Source organism: Panthera onca, chromosome D1 (genome assembly GCF_046562875.1).
Source record: "Panthera onca isolate mPanOnc1 chromosome D1, mPanOnc1 haplotype 2, whole genome shotgun sequence".
NCBI classification, from domain to species: domain Eukaryota; kingdom Metazoa; phylum Chordata; class Mammalia; order Carnivora; family Felidae; genus Panthera; species Panthera onca.
Genome location: NC_138348.1, coordinates 1,177,234 through 1,195,212, shown reverse-complemented (window position 1 = coordinate 1,195,212; position 17,979 = coordinate 1,177,234). Strand labels below are relative to the sequence as shown.

Sequence of the window (17,979 nt, the reverse complement as noted above, 5' to 3'; positions counted from 1 at the left end):
CACAGGGCAAGGTCACGGGGAGAGAGGGAGGCAGCGTCTCTAACTTTTTGGGGTTGAGGGTGGCGGCCGGGGTTTCTGGAGTGGTCAGTTATCAAGGTCACCCAGGGCTTTCTAGAGGGAACTTCACGGGTGGGGCGGCCTGGCTCTGGCTCTTTATCGAGTTGGGTAGCTGGCAACGTGCTTATGTGAGATGGGTGTCTCTGAAGTGACTGCCTCGGCAGTGAAAGGCTTAATGCCAGGCACTTAGATTAACAATCAGAAAAGCTACTCATCGGGCACTTATGCTACAGGGGTGGATGGGTGGGTGGGTTAAATGGTTGGGCAGATGGGTGAATAGGGGTATATGGGTGGGTGGATAGATGAGTGTGTAGATGTACGGATGGATGGGTAAAAGGGAAGACGGATGGGTGGACAGCAGGTTGACGGATGGGTAAACGGAGGCAGCAAGAAGGAGGGAAAGAAGGTAGGTGAGTAGTAACATGACACGGTGCACTTCTGCTGGTCTACCTGATATTAGAGCTGGGTGCTAACCTTCATTCTACCGCCAGATTGTATGCAGGCTCCTAGTCCTTGCTTATAGAAGATGGGCAGTAAGTGTCCAGTGTAAAACCCACAGCTCAGAGCCGGAGACTACCGTATAGACCCAGTTCAACCCTCCCCGAGGCCCAAGGAGGTGTTAGAAGAGAGACAACCGGCCCAAAATGGAGTCACCTGTGCTAAGCTCCCAACCAGCAAACAAGACTTAACATCTAACCCAACTGCACTTTCAGCCCCTCCCAGGAGTGAACTCAGTCTGGAATTTCCTGGTCAGCACCAGTGAGGTCATCTGCCGGATCAGACCCCTCCCTTCCTGAAACAATCCACTCGTTCAACCTCCTTGTCCCCTCCAGCCCTTCTGCCCAGAAAAACCTTCCATTCTATACAACTCCTCAGAGCTTCTTTCTACCTGCTAGGTGGGGTGTTGCCCAATTCGTGAATCTTTGTATAAAGCTGATTCCACCTTCAAATTTATCCAGTCGAATTTTGTGTTTTAGCAAAGGGAACTGACATTCCGACGTCCCCCAGAGTTGGGACAGAGTTGGGGTAGGCTGTTTCCTGATCTCTGGGTGCCACTCATCCCAGCTAGCAGTCCCTGGAGGTGTCCTGAATGGGGCCAGCCTCAGTGGCCCCTCAGGCCCCTTCCAGCTCAGACCCTGCTTCTGAGGTTCAGACCTGAGGGGCTTAGAGGAGGGGAAGCTTGAAGCCACTGGTTCTCAGGAAGGTGGGGGGCTGGCCTCTGAAAGCCAGGTTGGATTTGGAGCCATGTGTAGAGGGGACAATGCAGCCAGACCACAGAGAAAGGGTGGGGGTGGGGCTGCATGCTCCAGCGGGGTGGAAGCTGACTGCCTCTGGCCAATGGGTCCAATGGGAGGTGCAGTGCGAGGCTCAGAATACCCGTGGGAGGGGGTGTTGGGAGGTTGACCTGTTCTCCAGAAAAGTGGTCCTTCCTGAGAAGCCATGGGGCCTCCAAGGGTCAGAAAAAATGGAAACTGTCAGGGGCGCCTGGATGATTCAGTCGGTTAAGCGTCTGACTTCAGCTCGGGTCGTGATCTCACGGTTGTGGGTTCAAGCCCCGCATCCAGCTCTGTGGTTCAGAGCCTGCTTGGGATTCTCTCTCTCTCTCTCTCTCTCTCTCTCTCTCTCTCTCTCTCCCCTGTCTCTCTCTGCCCCCTCCCAATCGAGCTTTCTGTCTCTCTCAAGATAAATAAACTCTTAAAAAAATGGAAACTGGCAGTTGGGTGTCCCATTCTCCAGAAAGGGGTGCTGGACAGACAGGCCGACTACCAGTGGAACTTCACAGGGCATGTCTTGTGCACCTAGCATGAGCACTCGGGAAACAGTTCTCCCTCCGTGGAGGGGCTCCTTCAGCCAACCCCCCAGAGTAATCTCAGCCTTCGGTGGGGGGGGGGGGGCGGTGGCTAGGCTGACAAGACAGTCCCAGGGCCTCCTCCCGGCCCTGGGGTTGGGGGTGTCTCCAGATAGAAGGTCATCTCTGAAGGAGTGGCCAGGCTTTGACAAGGGTGCCGATAGCTTGATGAAGGCAAGGGGATGGGAGTGGTTCCCCAGAGGACAGACCCGAGGCAGGCAGGCAGGAGGGCACCAGGCTGAGATGCAGGGGCCAGTGCCCAGAACCTGAGGAAGCCTTGGTGGGCTGGGGAAGGACAGTGCCCCATTGCCAGAACACACACAGGCCACAGGGCAGGGTGATGCCAGGGGCAGGCCTTTGCTAACCGGGCAGGTGCCTGGAGAGAGCCCCTCTAGCCTTTCCAAACCGAGCAAATCTTCCAAGGACCATGTTCCTGGGGAGCACCACGGGAAGGGAAGGGCTGGGCGGCGGGGCCTCAGGAAGAAGAGCGGTGGGCGGCGCGGGACCCCCGTAAATCGGACGGGACTAGAACACACTGGCGTTCGGACGAGGGGCCTTCATTCCGGAGGGAAGAGGCAGAGGCCACGGCGGGCTGCCCTGTGCAGCCCGGTGGGAGGCTGCACCCCTTTTCTTTGCAAACACCAAAGGTGAAACCAGAGCGGCAAAGGCCTTTCCTCAAGGCAGCCCAGAGGGGTAGTTCTGAGGACCGAAGGGAAAGTTGCCCCCTTGCCGCCACCACCCCTGCCCCCATCTCGAATGAAGGGGCTGTCTCCCCCAAGCCTGCCTCGGGTGATGCCGCGCCCAAGGCGGGATCCGCCACACCCCGGGGCACTCACGCACACCTGGGGCAGCCCGGGGCCCAGCAGGCCAGGTAGCTGCCCAGGCGGGGGTGGTGGCGCCCTTGGCTTGGGGCCGGCGGGAGCCAGACTCAGCCTGACGCAATTGGCGGACGTAGCTATAAATAGCCAAGGAGAGCTTGAAATAGAAGTGGGGGAAGAGAAGGGGGAGGGGGCCGGACTCCTGGAGCCGGTAGAGGGGAGAAAAGGCCAGAGCGCCCGAAGCCAAGAGGAGGAAGACAAAGCCGGGTCCTAGAGCGCCCCACCCCCACCCAGCCTGTCTAAGGGGGTGTTTGCGCACAGAAGCAGCTGGGGAAGAAGGGTGGAGTCAAGAACCCTGCCGGCCCAGGGCGGGGGTGGCGACCGAGGGCCACAGCCCCCGCTGCCTGTCCCAGGTGGAGAGTTGGACCCTCTTGATGCCTAACGGGACGGGATTCCGTGCCCCTCCTTCCTCAGCCCCCTCCCCAGTTTAGCCCCTGACCCAGGAGCCCCTTCCAGCACCCCTCACACAGCTCCCAGGGACTGAACTAGTCTGCCCAGGAGGGGGCTCCACTAGGCGTCCCGTGCTTGCAAGGTGGAGCCCCAACGTGCTCTGGGCTCAGAGGCAGGAGGACCTGTCCAAGGCCACGCTGGGCTGATGCCGAGCGGCGATCTTTTCTCTCTTCCACCTGTTTATTTGGAGGGTCTGGGGACTTAGTCCAAGACGGGGAACCACAGGCCTGCAGGGCTGAACCCCCACAGTGAGGCCCAGAGGTGGAAGGGAGAAACCCAGGGCCTGCTCTCTGCACTCCCGCCCCTCCCCGTGATCTCTGCCCAGGTTCCTGCCCCAGGACACCCCCCGCCACGCGCCCGCCCCTCTCTGCTCCCGATCTGTTGGTGGTCAGCCTTGGGGAGGAGCGTGGGCAGGCTGGTGGCCGGGTGGCAGGCGTTAGGGCTGATAAAGAACGAGGGGACGTCGCAGGCGCAGCAGATCAGGCCCTTCTCCACAAGTGGGCCCTAACGGGAAACTGCAGGAGGGGCAGGCTGGGGTGGGGGAGGCGGCGCTCGGCCCTCACCTCTCCCGGCAGGTGGTTGGCTGCCCCACCCTCCCCGAAGCCGAGGACCCAGTTGGAGAAGGGGGCAGCCGCTCCGCCAGGGGGAGGACGAGAGCGGCCCCGGCGGCGCGGGCGGGGCCGCTGGGATGAACGGTGACGTCAGCCCAGGTGAAGGGCCGCTCGGGGCCTGGCAGCTGGCGCGGGAGCAGCCGGCCTCTGGTCCTGGGCTCCCCCGGGAGCGCCCCCACCGCACTCCGGCCCCCGGGTCCTCCTCCCTAGAGGCCCGATCCCACCCCCCCCCCTCCCCGCGCCCGCACTGCCCCCCGCAGCCCCGGGCTCCGAGGGTCGAGAGGTTGTGCGCGGTGGGGGCGCCGCGCCGCCCGCGATGAGCTCACGCCGGGAAGGGCCGCGCCCACTCCTGGACGCCCGCCCGCCAGGCCGGCCGCGGCGCCCTTCATCCTCAAAGCGCCGCGCGGGTGCTCCCAGGGCTCCCCCCCCCCGCCCCCGCCCCCGCCCCCGCCCCCGCCTCCGCCTCCGCGCGCCCTCGTCGGCCCGCTAAGAGCGCAGGGCTGACGCGCAGAGCACCTGCTCGGCGTGGGAGCCCGAGGCCCGCGCGCCCCCACCCCGCGCTCCAGTCCTGGCCCCGGGTGGCCGAACACCTGCTGGGCAGGGCGGCGAGCGTCCCCCCAGAGGGTGCCTTTCAGACCCGGGGTCGCAGCGTGCGTTCCTCTAGGCCTCGGGCTCGGATCTGGCCCCGTGGGCCACCCTCCTCGCGCTCCCGGAGCCGCGAGGGCCGACGGCAGCCCGGCAGCGCCATCTGCTGCCCGCGCCCGCGAAGAGGGGGCGTCCGGGTTGCCAGCCGAGTAGCCCCCAGCCTGTGCACATCCCACCTGGGGGGAGGGGGGGGAGGTTGGGTCTCCAGCGGCCTTGAGCCCCGAGGCTCCCACCCGCCCCTCTTCTGAGGGCCTCTCCTCGTCCCAGCCTCAACTGCCCTTGAGCCGCTCTGGGGCTCCGGGCCCCACAGGAAGGTCAGCCACACCCGTGGCTCCCGGGACACTCGTGCAGTCGACTGCCCCAGCGGTATCACCAGTCAGATTTCATCCTCGACCTTCAGACCGGGAAATGCCAACACCGGCTGGATCTCAACACCTCCAACTCTCTTCCCTGCCCCAGCCCTCACCCCTGCAGCTCTAGTAAGCAGTACTGGTTATTGTTCTTGACTCTTACCTGCCTCACCACCCCCCCCCCAACCTCTGCACCTCTCACTGGATGGTTCCACCTGCCGCCACCCCCACCCACCCATCCTCCAGGGCTGTCTACAAAGCACCCTCCTTTTCTCTTCCTAGAAGGTGCCCCTCCCCTGGTCTGCAGGCATATTCCATGCCCTCAGCGGCCTCACCCGGTCCTAGATGCGTGGCCTTGCTAGGGTCCCCTCCTTGGTGAGGGGACACACAGTGTCCCCCTCTGCTGGGGGCTTGCCTCTGTCCCCCACTGTCCAGCAGAGCCTAAAACTGAGAGTCCCCAACTCTGCCCCCACTCTCCATGGGATTCTCCCTATGTCTATGTCCAAATGTCCCCTTTTTGTAAGGACACCAGTCATGAGATTAGGATGCACTGTAATCTTATCTTAACTAATTTCATCTGTAAAGACCCTAGTTCCCAGTCAGTTCACATTCTGGGGTACTGGGGGTCAGGCTCACACATATCTTTTGTGGGAGGGACACAAACCAGCTTATAACAAGGATCAGTGGAGGGAGGGAGTTACCCACGTGCACTTCAGGACCACCAGGGGGAAGCCACTCAGCCCTCTCGCGCGGCCCTGCCCAGCAGCCTGCCCTGGGCACAAGGCTCTGTAGCAGCGGGTCTGCAGAGCGGCCTCCAGGGCTGACTGGTGACTTTGCAGACCAGAGCAGGAGAGACGTTGATCAGGAAAAGCCATCAGGGGCCATGTGGCTCAGGGCTTCTCACCCAGACACCTTTCAGGGTCACCTGGCAGCATCTTTGCATGCCGATCCCTGGGCCCCACCCTGACCCCCAAAGTCAGACTCTAAGGGGAGGGGGCAGGCATCTGTGTTGCCAAAGTTCCTCCAGGGAGTTTGCTGTGCTAATTGATGGGGGGATCTAGCATTGGGACCCTAATCTAGTGGTTCTCACCCATCTGATGGAGGGGATGAGGGGTGAACCCGAGCTGGTTAATGGCAGGCCAGGAGGAAGGCCATCTCTTGGCTCCCTCCCAGGCCTGATCCTTCCACTACCACTTGCCCAGGGCCATCATCTAGGGACCCTCAGCCTGCCCTGCCCCAACCAACCCTTGGACTGGAGCTTGGGAAGGCTATGGAATAGATGATGAGGGGGAGGAGCCTTGGGAGTGGAGTGGCCCCTACCCCTGGCCTCAGGCACCTGCACATTCTTCAGGCTGGTTGGAGCCCAAAGCCACCCAGTAAGGGAGGGGTTAGGGAGCAGTCGCGTGGGAACCCCTGAAAGGGGTGGGTGAGAGGCAGTGAGACCTCTGTGGTCCCTGTCACCTTGTTCACCCTCTTCCTCCCCCTCGGGAGGAAGCCCCGACCGGAGAGGGGCTGAGGGCGGCTTTTTAAGGCCCCACTGAGGTCTTTGAGCAGGAGGCCCAGCCATCCCCACAGTGGCCAAGCTGCAGCCTGAACTGGGGACAGAGCTGTCACCCTGCTGTTCCAGCTCCCTCCAAGGCACCCACTCCCCCCCCCCCCGCCCGCCCAGGCCTCCCGGGGCACAAGGCTCCCACCAGGATGGCCTCTGCCACACCGGGCCCGGCTCCTAGCTCTTGGCTGCTGCCAGTGGAGTCCGCATCGGCCCCAGGCCTCCTGAAGAACTCAGCTGGCCGGCCAGCGCCCAGCCCGTCCCATTGGCCCCAGGGGCCCCAGTGGGAAAGGCAGTGGGAGCAGAGCTGGTGGCCTCCTCCCGACCGTGAGTGAGAATCCATGTCCGGCCTGGCTCCACCAACTCCTCACGGAGCCACCCCGGGCAAGTGTCCCCTCGCCGGGCCTCCGTGTCAGCCCACGAGATGGGAGTGGGGGCAGGGAGAGATTTCGCTGCCTTACTTTTCTGCTCCCACCTTGTGTGCATTTTTTTGGGTTTACTAACAAGTACTGGGCCACTGCATAAAAGAGACCCTTCAGCCCTCCAAGTTCCCCCGCCCCCCCCAAGTCCCCCCACCCCTGCCCTCATACAATGGCAGATGAGTGGCAGGGGCCATGCGGCATGCCACCACAGTGAATCCACGGTTCCTGTGACAGGGAACGTGCAAAGATGCCGCCACTTGAAGGAAGTAGTGCCTGGAGGAAGGGGCATCTGACAGAGGCCTTGAGGGATGAGCAGGAGTTCTCTAGAAGGAAGGGCATTGCAGAGAGATGGAACAGCATGTGCAAAGTTCTATAATGTGACAGAGCATACTGGTTCGGGCCACGCAGGTCATTTATTGACCAGGCATCGACCCTGGGTCAGGTGCTCTTTGGGCTACAAAGCGGGGTTAGTGTGGGGAGAAGAATGGGGCTGGGTCCGCCCCTGAGGGTGAAGAGAGCCGACCAGGCCGACACCTCAGAAGGGTTGCTGGGAGGCTGGCATCACAGATCCAGGAAGGAGTGGTGGTTCTCCCACTGGGTAGAGGTGGCGGGCTGGGTGGCGGGCACAGACCAAAGGGCAGTTCCTAACCCAGCAGGCCAGAGACCTCCCTGCTCCCAGGTATGGCCTGCAGGTGACCCTGTGGGGTTGGGTCCTCAAGGGGCAACCTGAGTGGTCTCCACCTGCTGCCTGCCAGGTACTCTGTCCACGTGAGATGGGGCGGGAGCTGGCAGAAGGCCTCACCTGTATCTGGAAAGACAGTTCTGAGGATGGCTGAGGATGCTGAGAGAGAATAGGCATGATGGTGTGTGTGTGTGTGGGGGGGGGGGTGACACTTCCTACCAGGCATTGGGACAGTGGGTCACGGCTTGGCCTGGGAAATCGTGCCACCCTTCCACTCTTGCCGCCTCCTCTTGCGGGGGCTCCCCTGGGCCCTGTCTTCCACCCCCGGCCCCTCTTGAGCCTGCTCTGGTGGCTGGAGAAGATCCTGCTGGGGTCAGGGCACCCCCAGCCCCTGGATGCCTCCTCCCCTTTCCTGGAAATAGAGGAAGATGGGGCTTCCTCCAAGCACTTCGCCCCACCCTGGCCTCTGGCAGGGGCGGGGGGGGGGGGACCCCAGGAGGCGGGGCCAGATAGGGACCTCTCCAAAGGCCAAGGCAGGGCAGGGGCAGGACCCGCCAGGAGGAAAGGTGGAGGCCGGCCAGGGCCAGGACCTGCTGGGACCTCCGGGCCAGCGCTGGGGGAAGGCTGAAGACCAGCGCTGGGGCAAGTCGGACAGGCAAAAACACCTGCAGATTCGCCTTCTTTTGAAAAACTGGGAGACCTGGCGAGGCTCGGCCTGGGGTCCTTGGCAGCAATAACCAGTGGGAGATCATCTGGATCTTGGGGGCCTTTGCTGATGGGACAGGGGAGCCAGGAGAAACTTACCTTCTTGAGGTCATTTCTTGCCGTCCTGAGCTGGACAGCAGAACAAACAATAAAATGGAAAACGTCCCCGTCTGCGGGAGAAAATCCACCCGATATTCAGGCCTGTGAAGGCAGGACACGTTTTCTGTGCTTAGTCTTCTGCCGCAGAGGGTCCAGGAAGAGGGAGTTCTTCTAGGAGTGAAGGTCCAGGGAGAGCCGAGGTTAGCAGCGCCTTTGAAAATCCCAACAGGTGGGGCACCTGGGTGGCTCAGTCGGTTAAGCGGTTAAGCAGCCGACTTCAGCTCAGGTCATGATCTCACAGCTCGTGATTTCGAGCCCCGCGTCGGGCTCTGTGCTGACAGCTCGGAGCCTGGAGCTGCTTCGGATTCTGTGTCTCCCTCTCTCTCTGTCCCTCCTCCGCTCATGCTCTGTCTCTCTCTGTCTCAAAAATAAATAAACATTAAAAAAAATTAAAGAAAATCCCGACGGGAGATTCAAGCGAGTGGAATTCAAGTGAGTCACCATTTGGGTGGGGAAAGTTCCAAGTCCCGCCTTAATGATTCATTCCTTAAAAAAGAAGCTTGCCTGTCACCTCAGAAATTGGTGTTTAGTTAATGACAAGTCACATCTAGATTAATGACACTCAGCAAATCTATAAGTCTTTGGGGACTTCCAGAGTCCCATCTAAATCCCAGGGCAAGCATGTCATATGTGACTAAGGAACCACCCCTGTTACGGGCTGAACTGTGTGCCCCAGAAGAGGCATGTGGGTGTCCCAACCCCCGGACCCTTTGAATACGACCTTATTTGGAAATAGGGTCTTTGCAAGATAAGACGTGGTCATTAGGGTGGCCCTGACCCGATGGCCGGTGTCCATATGCAAAGAGGGAAGTTTGGACTCAGACACAGAACCCACGCAGGGGGAAGGCGGTGTGGAGAGGGCGGCAGAGAGAGGGGCGAGCTGTCCACAAGCCAGGGAGTGCTGGCAGTCACCAGACATGCAAGGAAGATCCTGCTGCCACCTCTATTCCGACTCCCAGGCCCCAGGACTGTGGAGCCATGCACTCCCATGGTTTTAAGCCACCCAGTCTGTGGCCGTTTATTACAGCAGCCATAGGAAACTGACATAGCCTCCCACCAAAATCCGAATTTGTTTTTTAACTAAAGGTTGGATCTCCACCCAGAAGTCCCAAAGTGACAGCCAGTATCCTGGGGGGAGGGGGTGGCTGGCACATCATCCGAACTCAAGCATAACGATGAGACTTCGGACGGTGAAGAAAACACGAGAAGTCCTTCATTCGAAAGGTCCCACCCTTCTTTAGGTGCCGGGTGCCCTCAGGTGAATAAGCAAGGTGGATTCCGGGAGCGGAGGCACCGGCTGGTGCTGGTTCTCCGTGGGTGCCGGCTGGCAGAAGCTGTGAGCAGGGGCGTTGCAGTCACCTGCACATTCCAGGATGGATGAGGAGAAGGAAGGAGACCTGGGAATGCCGGGGGGGGGGGGGGCGCCGGACAGACCCAGCCCTCAGGCGTCCCAGGGTGTAACCTGGGCCAGCGTGCTGAGCCACACCTGTAAGAGAGATCCCTGAGGGCCCCCGTCTGGGGGGGTAGCGGCGGGGTACACGGAGCATGAGCCTGGTGCCTGGCTGGTGGCGAGCACCCCGGAAGCTATCCCAGGCGATATCGGTTATTGGTGTCCCTATCGCTACCTTGGCCCTGAGCCCTGGCTGCCCCACGGGCCCCAAGTCCTCTCCCTCAGCACCTAAGCCAAGTGCACCACCAAGGGGCCTCCTGCTTTCTGCAGGGGGAGGGCGCTGAAGCCACTGTCGCCCAACACCCAGGGAGGAGAGCCCTGCTGGGAAGCAGGGCACAGTGGGAAGATGGGGGGCTTGGGAGCAGAAGGTTCTGGGATCCCACCCCCCTTGGGCCGGTCCCCGCCCCTCGAGGTCTCCTGCCTGACGACCACCGCCCAGACGCCGTGGGGTTTAAGTGAAGGAGCGCGTACAGGGCAAAGCTGGCCCGCTGTGGGTCTGCAGGAGGGCGTCTCGGTGTTTGCTAAGGGCTTAGGAGGGTTGATGCTGCAGGAAAGACACAGCGGCCACCCACCACGGAAGCTCTCATGGGACTGGCTTCCTGAGTACCCCTTCCCAAAGTGTTCCCCCCCCCCCCCAGGCCAGCTTCTCAGACAAGCAAACGCTGACCTTCTGGGGTGGGGGGAACGGAAGGGGCTGCCGCACCCAGCCTGCCACCCCCCCCCTGCCCCGGCCCCCCGCTGCTCCTGCACTGCCAGCGCGCACCCTCAGCCTTACTTGGGACTGTACCCGGCACAGGAACCCGCTCGGGAGGCAAGAGGGAGCCATTGTTCTCCGGCCTCCAGAGTGGAGGAGAATGTGTGTCACGAGGCGCGCCCGGTGCCAAGGCCTCGTGGCGGGGCGGCCAAGCACAGGGAGGGGGTGCCCTGGACCGACCCAGGCTGTGGGCAGGGGCCCGGTGGAGGGCAGTGAGTGAGCCCGAGGGACAGACAGGGTCAGTCCAGACAGAGGCAGTGAAAGAGGAGGGAGGGCCCCGGGTCAGCCGTTGAGCAGAGACCCCGCTTTCCTCTGAGACTAGGCCGCGCGTTCACGCTTCTGCTACAGGTGTCAGCCTCCACCCGCAACAGGGCCATTTCCCTGGGGGGAGTTCCTGCCGGTCCTCGTCTAGAGCAAAACAGAATTGGGCAAACCAAGCCCCGTCTCCCGGCCCAGGAGCTCCCGGCTGGCACGGCCCCTTGGAATCTGGGCAGAAGGCGGGTGCCTGGTGGAAAAGGTGAGGTTGTGGACTGGAGCCTGTATTAGTAAGAAAGGAACACAAACTGGGCGGCTTAACACGACAGAAATTCATTGTCCCACAGTTCTGGAAATCGGAGCCCCCGAGTCTTTCGGGCGGGCAGGGCTGGTTCCTCCCGAGGCTGTGAACGAGGATCCGGCCCAGGCTACCCCCGGCTCGTCCTCCCCTGTGTCCTCACGCTGCCTTCCTAACCCTCTGCTCCCGCTTCCTCCCTTTTTATGAGGACACCTGTCATACTGGATTAGGTGCCCACCCTCGTCTCTGTGTCCTCATCCGAACTAATTTAATCTGCAATTACTCTCTTTACAGGGAAGGTCCCATCCTGTGGTCGTGGGGGCAGGGGACACCCAGCATTCTTTGTCCCTATCATTGGTGTTATTGTGTCTGACGTATTATATGTCTCATTTTTTCCCATTGACTGTCGGCTCTCAATAGCCTGTAAGCTCCATGGGGGTAGATTCTTGTCTGCTCTGTCTGCCCACCGTATTCTGAGCACCTTACGAGTGCCCGGCATATACTTGGCACTCAGTACTTATTTGCCAAATGAATGAAGGAATGAATGGAAAGAAGGAAGAACGGATTGAAAATCCTACAAGTCCGGGGTGCCTGGGTGGCTCAGTCGGTTAAGCGTCCAGCTTCAGCTCAGATCACGATCTCACAGTTCGTGGATTCCAGCCCCGCGTCAGGCTCTGTGCTGACAACTGGGAGCCTGGAGCCTGCTTCTGATTCTGTGTCTCCCTCTCTCTCTGCCCCTCCTCTGTTCACGCTGTCTCTCTCTCTCTCTCAAAAATAAATACACATTAAAAAAAAAAAAGAAAAGAAAATCCTACAGGTCCACCTCCTGCTTAAATAGACCGCAAGCAGAGCTTTGTGGCCAGAGAAGTCACAGACGGGCATGCCACCGCCCAAGACCTGAAGGACACAGGCAGCGAGGTTCCTGTCATTCTCATCCTCCCCCCGCCCGCGCAGGAGGTGGAGGGGCGTCGGTGATTGACAGTGTGCTTGCAAGTTTAAAAGACACGACTCCAACCGCGGCTGTCCTTCGAGATGTGGTGTCCTTCCTGGAGCAGGTCGGCACATCTGTTACGCAGCTACGGGTCTCACGGACGCGACGCGCCCCGCCTCAGAGCAGCGCGCTGTCCTGTGGCCAGACCAGCAGTGTGCCCCTGCCTTCATGCCGCGGGGTCAGATCGTCTCCTGTTTTCCATCCCAGTTTGGTCCACACAGATTCTGACCGTCTCGGCACGCCTCAGGGTCTCACACCATTCCACCGGATGATAGCTTCATGCCAATAGGCCGTGGAGCCCAGGACTTGGTGAAATTTCGGGAGTTCAGTGGTCTGGGAATGTCAAGATATCCCCTGCAAAGTGGAGGACAAATCTTTATGCTTTGATGACCGTAACGACAGGAAGAAGACAGACATCTGGACGAGGGTATCAATTAGGTAATTGCCTTTTACTTCAAGTAACGGCAACAGGGAAGAACAGTGACGTAATCAAGAGTTTTTTCCATTAAAAGGAGTCCAGAGGCAAGAAGTTCGGGACTGCTGTGGGGGGGTCCCAGAGCGGAAGCGGGAACCCCATTCTGTCCTGCTCCTCTGCCTCCTGGTCCTGGCAAGCACTAATGGAAGAGAGAGATGGGGGGGGGGGGTCCCGGGTTTTGGAGCAAAGCCATGTCACCTGAAAAAATAAATGGCGAGTCTTTGAGATGCAAGTTTTGGCTTGCCACCGGGCACAATTCAAACTGTACATCAGATGGGGGGGGGGGGTGCCACACGACCATGCGATCTGAGCTGCCCATTAGGGACTGGGTGACACGGGCCGTAAAGTGGAGTGTGCCTAGCCATGCGCCATCATCAAGGGAAAGGGGATTGACCTTGAGCCCGGGTAAATTGCCAGGAGCAGGTAGGCCACACTCCCCATAGGCCCGGTCACACCTGCCCGCTTCCGCACCTCCAGCCTGCACCGGTGAGCTCTCGAAGTTTCCTATGACACATCTGGCAAGGGTTACTCCCATTTCTCCAGCAAAGACGCTGAGTCACGGGCACATTAAGCAACGTGTCCAAGTCACCCGGCGGGTTCGAGAAGAGCTGGGGTCTGACTTTCCGATTACCGAGGGGACGAGGGGACGTAGTTCGGCCGGTACACGGCGGGGGCAGGAAGGAAGACGGATGTGACCGCAGCCCCTCCCAGGAGTCCCATGCCCGGGGGAGCCGGTCGGCGAAGACGGCGGTGGCCCGAGGCCGGCGGGGTCAGCGGGAGCTCGGAGTCCTCGGGGATGGCGGTCTAGGTCGCCGCACCAGGTGGAGGTGCAGCCTGACGAGGGGCTGGCGGAGGGCAGGGTCGTGAGAGCGGGCCACGGCCTCCCGTCGGGTCGCAGAGATGAGGTCCCTGGCGCGGGGCTGCGTGTCCTTCCTTTCCGAGATACGACGGACTCGGCGACTCTCCTCTTCTGCCATCTGTCTCCTCCCCACTTCAGGGGTAGTCGGTGGCCAGGGTTGCACACGACGCAGGGGCGTTACGGTCGCAGAGCGCGCCTTCCCCCCCCCCCCCCCCCAGCAGTGTGGGCGCGGGGACAACGCGGTTAGGGCGAAGCAGCGAAACCGGGCGGCCTCGGGCCTCCCCTCCGGGGTCCTCGCCTCGGCAGGCGGGGTGCGCCCCCCTCTCCAGAAGCCTCCGGCCCCTGGCTCAGCCGAGGCGCGGGAGCGGGAGCGGGAGCGGGGCGACCCCAGCCGGCAGCCCCTGGGCCCCGTGCGGCCACCCCGCCGTCCCCGCCGGCCCTCCTTCGCAGGGGGGAGCGGGGAGGGGAGGCAGCCGTGCCAGGCGGGGGGTCCCCGCGGGCCGTCGGCCACTGTCACCGCCACAACGGCGGAGGACGGCGGCTCGCCCGAGTCGCCCGCGACCCGGCCCCGTCTTCTTGCTCCGCGGTCTTGGCGGCAGCCGCCCCCGCCCCCCGACGTGGCCCCAGCTGGCTCCGGTGCCTCGGGCATCGCGCCCCTGCACAAGCCCCGGGCGCCCCGGCACCTCTCTTCGGAGGCTTCTGGAAGGGAAGCCCGCGGCCTCCCGGTTTCCCCGGTGACCTCAACACGACCCTGGCCTCCCGCTGCCGCAAGGGACGCTGGGAGGACACGGGGTCGCCGCCGGCCCTCGGCTCTGGGGACGGCGGGACAGCGGGGGCTCACCAGGCCCGTCGCCTGGTCCCAGAAGCCGCCCCCCACCCCGCCCCCGCCCCCGCCCCCGCCCCCGGCCGCGCCGCTAGCTGCCGCTGTTCCCCCCCCCCCCCCCGGGGCTCCCCTTTCCCTCAGACGCCCCTGCGGGCGACGGCGGGGGGGGGGGGGACCCGTCTGACGCGTGAACCGTCGCGTCCTCAGGGACCACAAGGGGGCATCAGGGGACCTGAGGGGAAGGGACTTGGGGGGGCGGGTCCTCTGACACTGGGAGGGGCTGCTTCCCTCGGGCCTGGCGGAGGTCGGTCCCAGTGCAGGGGGACATCCGGGGTTGTGAGGGGACATCTGGGTGTGAAGGGAACATCCGGGGTCTGAGGGGACATCTGTGGTGTGAGGGGACATCCGGGTGTGAGGGGACATCCGGGGTTGTGAGGGGACACCCGTGTGTGAGGGGACATCTGGGTGTGAGGGGACATCTGGGTGTGAGGGGACATCCGGGTTGTGAGGGGACATCCGGGGTTGTGAGGGGACATCCGAGGTGTGAGGAGATATCCGGGGTGTCAGGGGACAGCCGGGGTTGTGAGCAGACGTCTGGGGGTATGAGGGGACATCCGGTGTGAGGGGACATCCGGGGTTGTGAGGGGACACCCGGGTGTGAGAGGACATCCGGGGTTGTGAGGGGACATCCGGGGTTGTGAGGGGACAGCCGGGGTTGTGAGGGGACAGCCAGGTTGTGAGGGGACATCCGGTGTGAGGGGACATCTCGGGTGTGAGGGGACATCCGGCGTTGTGAGGGGACATCCAGGGTTGTGAGGGGACATCCGGGGTTGTGAGGGGACATCCGGGTGTGAGGGGACATCCGGGGTTGTGAGGGGACATCCGGGTGTGAGGGGACATCGGGGTTGTGAGGGGACACCCGGGTGTGAGGGGACATCTGGGGTGTGAGAGGACATCCGGGGTTGTGAGGGGACATCCGGGGTTGTGAGCGGACGTCTGGGGGTATGAGGGGCCATCCGGTGTGAGAGGACATCCGGGGTTGTGAGGGGACATCCGGGGTTGTGAGGGGACATCCGGGGTTGTGAGGGGACATCCGGGGTTGTGAGCGGACGTCTGGGGGTATGAGGGGACATCTGGGGTGTGAGAGGACATCCGGGGTTGTGAGGGGACATCCGGGGTTGTGAGGGGACATCCGGGGTTGTGAGGGGACATCCGGGGTTGTGAGCGGACGTCTGGGGGTATGAGGGGCCTTCCGGTGTGAGAGGACATCCGGGGTTGTGAGGGGACATCCGGGGTTGTGAGGGGACATCCGGGGTTGTGAGCGGACGTCTGGGGGTATGAGGGGCCATCCGGTGTGAGAGGACATCCGGGGTTGTGAGGGGACATCCGGGGTTGTGAGGGGACATCCGGGGTTGTGAGAGGACATCCGGGGTTGTGAGGGGACATCCGGGGTTGTGAGCGGACGTCTGGGGGTATGAGGGGCCATCCGGTGTGAGAGGACATCCGGGGTTGTGAGGGGACATCCGGGGTTGTGAGGGGACATCCGGGGTTGTGAGGGGACATCCGGGGTTGTGAGCGGACGTCTGGGGGTATGAGGGGCCTTCCGGTGTGAGAGGACATCCGGGGTTGTGAGGGGACATCCGGGGTTGTGAGCGGACGTCTGGGGGTATGAGGGGCCTTCCGGTGTGAGAGGACATCCGGGGTTGTGAGGGGACATCCGGGGTTGTGAGGGGACATCCGGGGTTGTGAGGGGACATCCGGGGTTGTGAGCGGACGTCTGGGGGTATGAGGGGCCATCCGGTGTGAGAGGACATCCGGGGTTGTGAGGGGACATCCGGGGTTGTGAGCGGACGTCTGGGGGTATGAGGGGCCATCCGGTGTGAGAGGACATCCGGGGTTGTGAGGGGACATCCGGGGTTGTGAGGGGACATCCGGGGTTGTGAGGGGACATCCGGGGTTGTGAGCGGACGTCTGGGGGTATGAGGGGACATCTGGGGTGTGAGAGGACATCCGGGGTTGTGAGGGGACATCCGGGGTTGTGAGGGGACATCCGGGGTTGTGAGGGGACATCCGGGGTTGTGAGCGGACGTCTGGGGGTATGAGGGGCCTTCCGGTGTGAGGGGACATCCGGGGTTGTGAGGGGACACCCGGGTGTGAGGGGACATCCGGGGTTGTGAGGGGACATCCGGGGTTGTGAGGGGACATCCGGGGTTGTGAGCGGACGTCTGGGGGTATGAGGGGCCATCCGGTGTGAGAGGACATCCGGGGTTGTGAGGGGACATCCGGGGTTGTGAGGGGACATCCGGGGTTGTGAGGGGACATCCGGGGTTGTGAGCGGACGTCTGGGGGTATGAGGGGCCATCCGGTGTGAGAGGACATCCGGGGTTGTGAGGGGACATCCGGGGTTGTGAGGGGACATCCGGGGTTGTGAGCGGACGTCTGGGGGTATGAGGGGCCTTCCGGTGTGAGGGGACATCCGGGGTTGTGAGGGGACATCCGGGGTTGTGAGGGGAGAGCTGGGGTTGTGAGGGGACATCTGGGGTGTGAGAGGACATCCGGGGTTGTGAGGGGACAACCGGGGTTGTGAGCGGACGTCTGGGGGTATGAGGGGCCTTCCGGTGTGAGGGGACATCCGGGGTTGTGAGGGGACATCCGGGGTTGTGAGGGGACAGCTGGGGTTGTGAGGGGACATCTGGGGTGTGAGAGGACATCCGGGGTTGTGAGGGGACATCCGAGGTGTGAGGAGATATCCGGGGTGTCAGGGGACAGCCGGGGTTGTGAGCAGACGTCTGGGGGTATGAGGGGACATCCGGTGTGAGGGGACATCCGGGGTTGTGAGGGGACATCCGGGGTTGTGAGGGGACAGCTGGGGTTGTGAGGGGACAGCCAGGTTGTGAGGGGACATCCGGTGTGAGGGGACATCTCGGGTGTGAGGGGACATCCGGCGTTGTGAGGGGACAGCTGGGGTTGTGAGGGGACATCTGGGGTGTGAGAGGACATCCGGGGTTGTGAGGGGACATCCGGGGTTGTGAGGGGACAGCCGGGGTTGTGAGGGGACAGCTGGGGTTGTGAGGGGACATCTGGGGTGTGAGAGGACATCCGGGGTTGTGAGGGGACATCCGAGGTGTGAGGAGATATCCGGGTTGTCAGGGGACAGCCGGGGTTGTGAGCAGACGTCTGGGGGTATGAGGGGACATCCGGTGTGAGGGGACATCCGGGGTTGTGAGGGGACAGCTGGGGTTGTGAGGGGACAGCCAGGTTGTGAGGGGACATCCGGTGTGAGGGGACATCTCGGGTGTGAGGGGACATCCGGCGTTGTGAGGGGACAGCTGGGGTTGTGAGGGGACATCTGGGGTGTGAGAGGACATCCGGGGTTGTGAGGGGACATCCGGGGTTGTGAGGGGACAGCCGGGGTTGTGAGGGGACATCCGGTGTGAGGGGACATCTCGGGTGTGAGGGGACAGCCTGGGTTGTGAGGGGACAACCGGGGTTGTGAGCGGACGTCTGGGGGTATGAGGGGCCTTCCGGTGTGAGAGGACATCCGGGGTTGTGAGGGGACATCCGGGTGTGAGGGGACACCCGGGTGTGAGGGGACATCCGGGGTTGTGAGGGGACAGCCGGGGTTGTGAGGGGACATCCGGGGTTGTGAGGGGACATCCGGGTGTGAGGGGACACCCGGGTGTGAGGGGACATCCGGGGTTGTGAGGGGACAGCCGG

At 62.6% G+C, this 17,979-nt stretch overlaps 1 long non-coding RNA gene across 1 annotated transcript; it reads right to left on the bottom strand.

Moving 5' to 3' along the window:
- Window positions 1-11,128: 11,128 nt before the first annotated feature.
- LOC132662220 (uncharacterized) lies at window positions 11,129-14,310 on the bottom strand. Its single transcript, XR_009602552.3, has 2 exons — window positions 12,975-14,310; window positions 11,129-12,778 (listed from the first exon to the last, which is right to left on the bottom strand). It is a non-coding gene; the product is annotated as an uncharacterized LOC132662220 (long non-coding RNA).
- Between the last annotated feature and the right edge of the window lie 3,669 nt (window positions 14,311-17,979).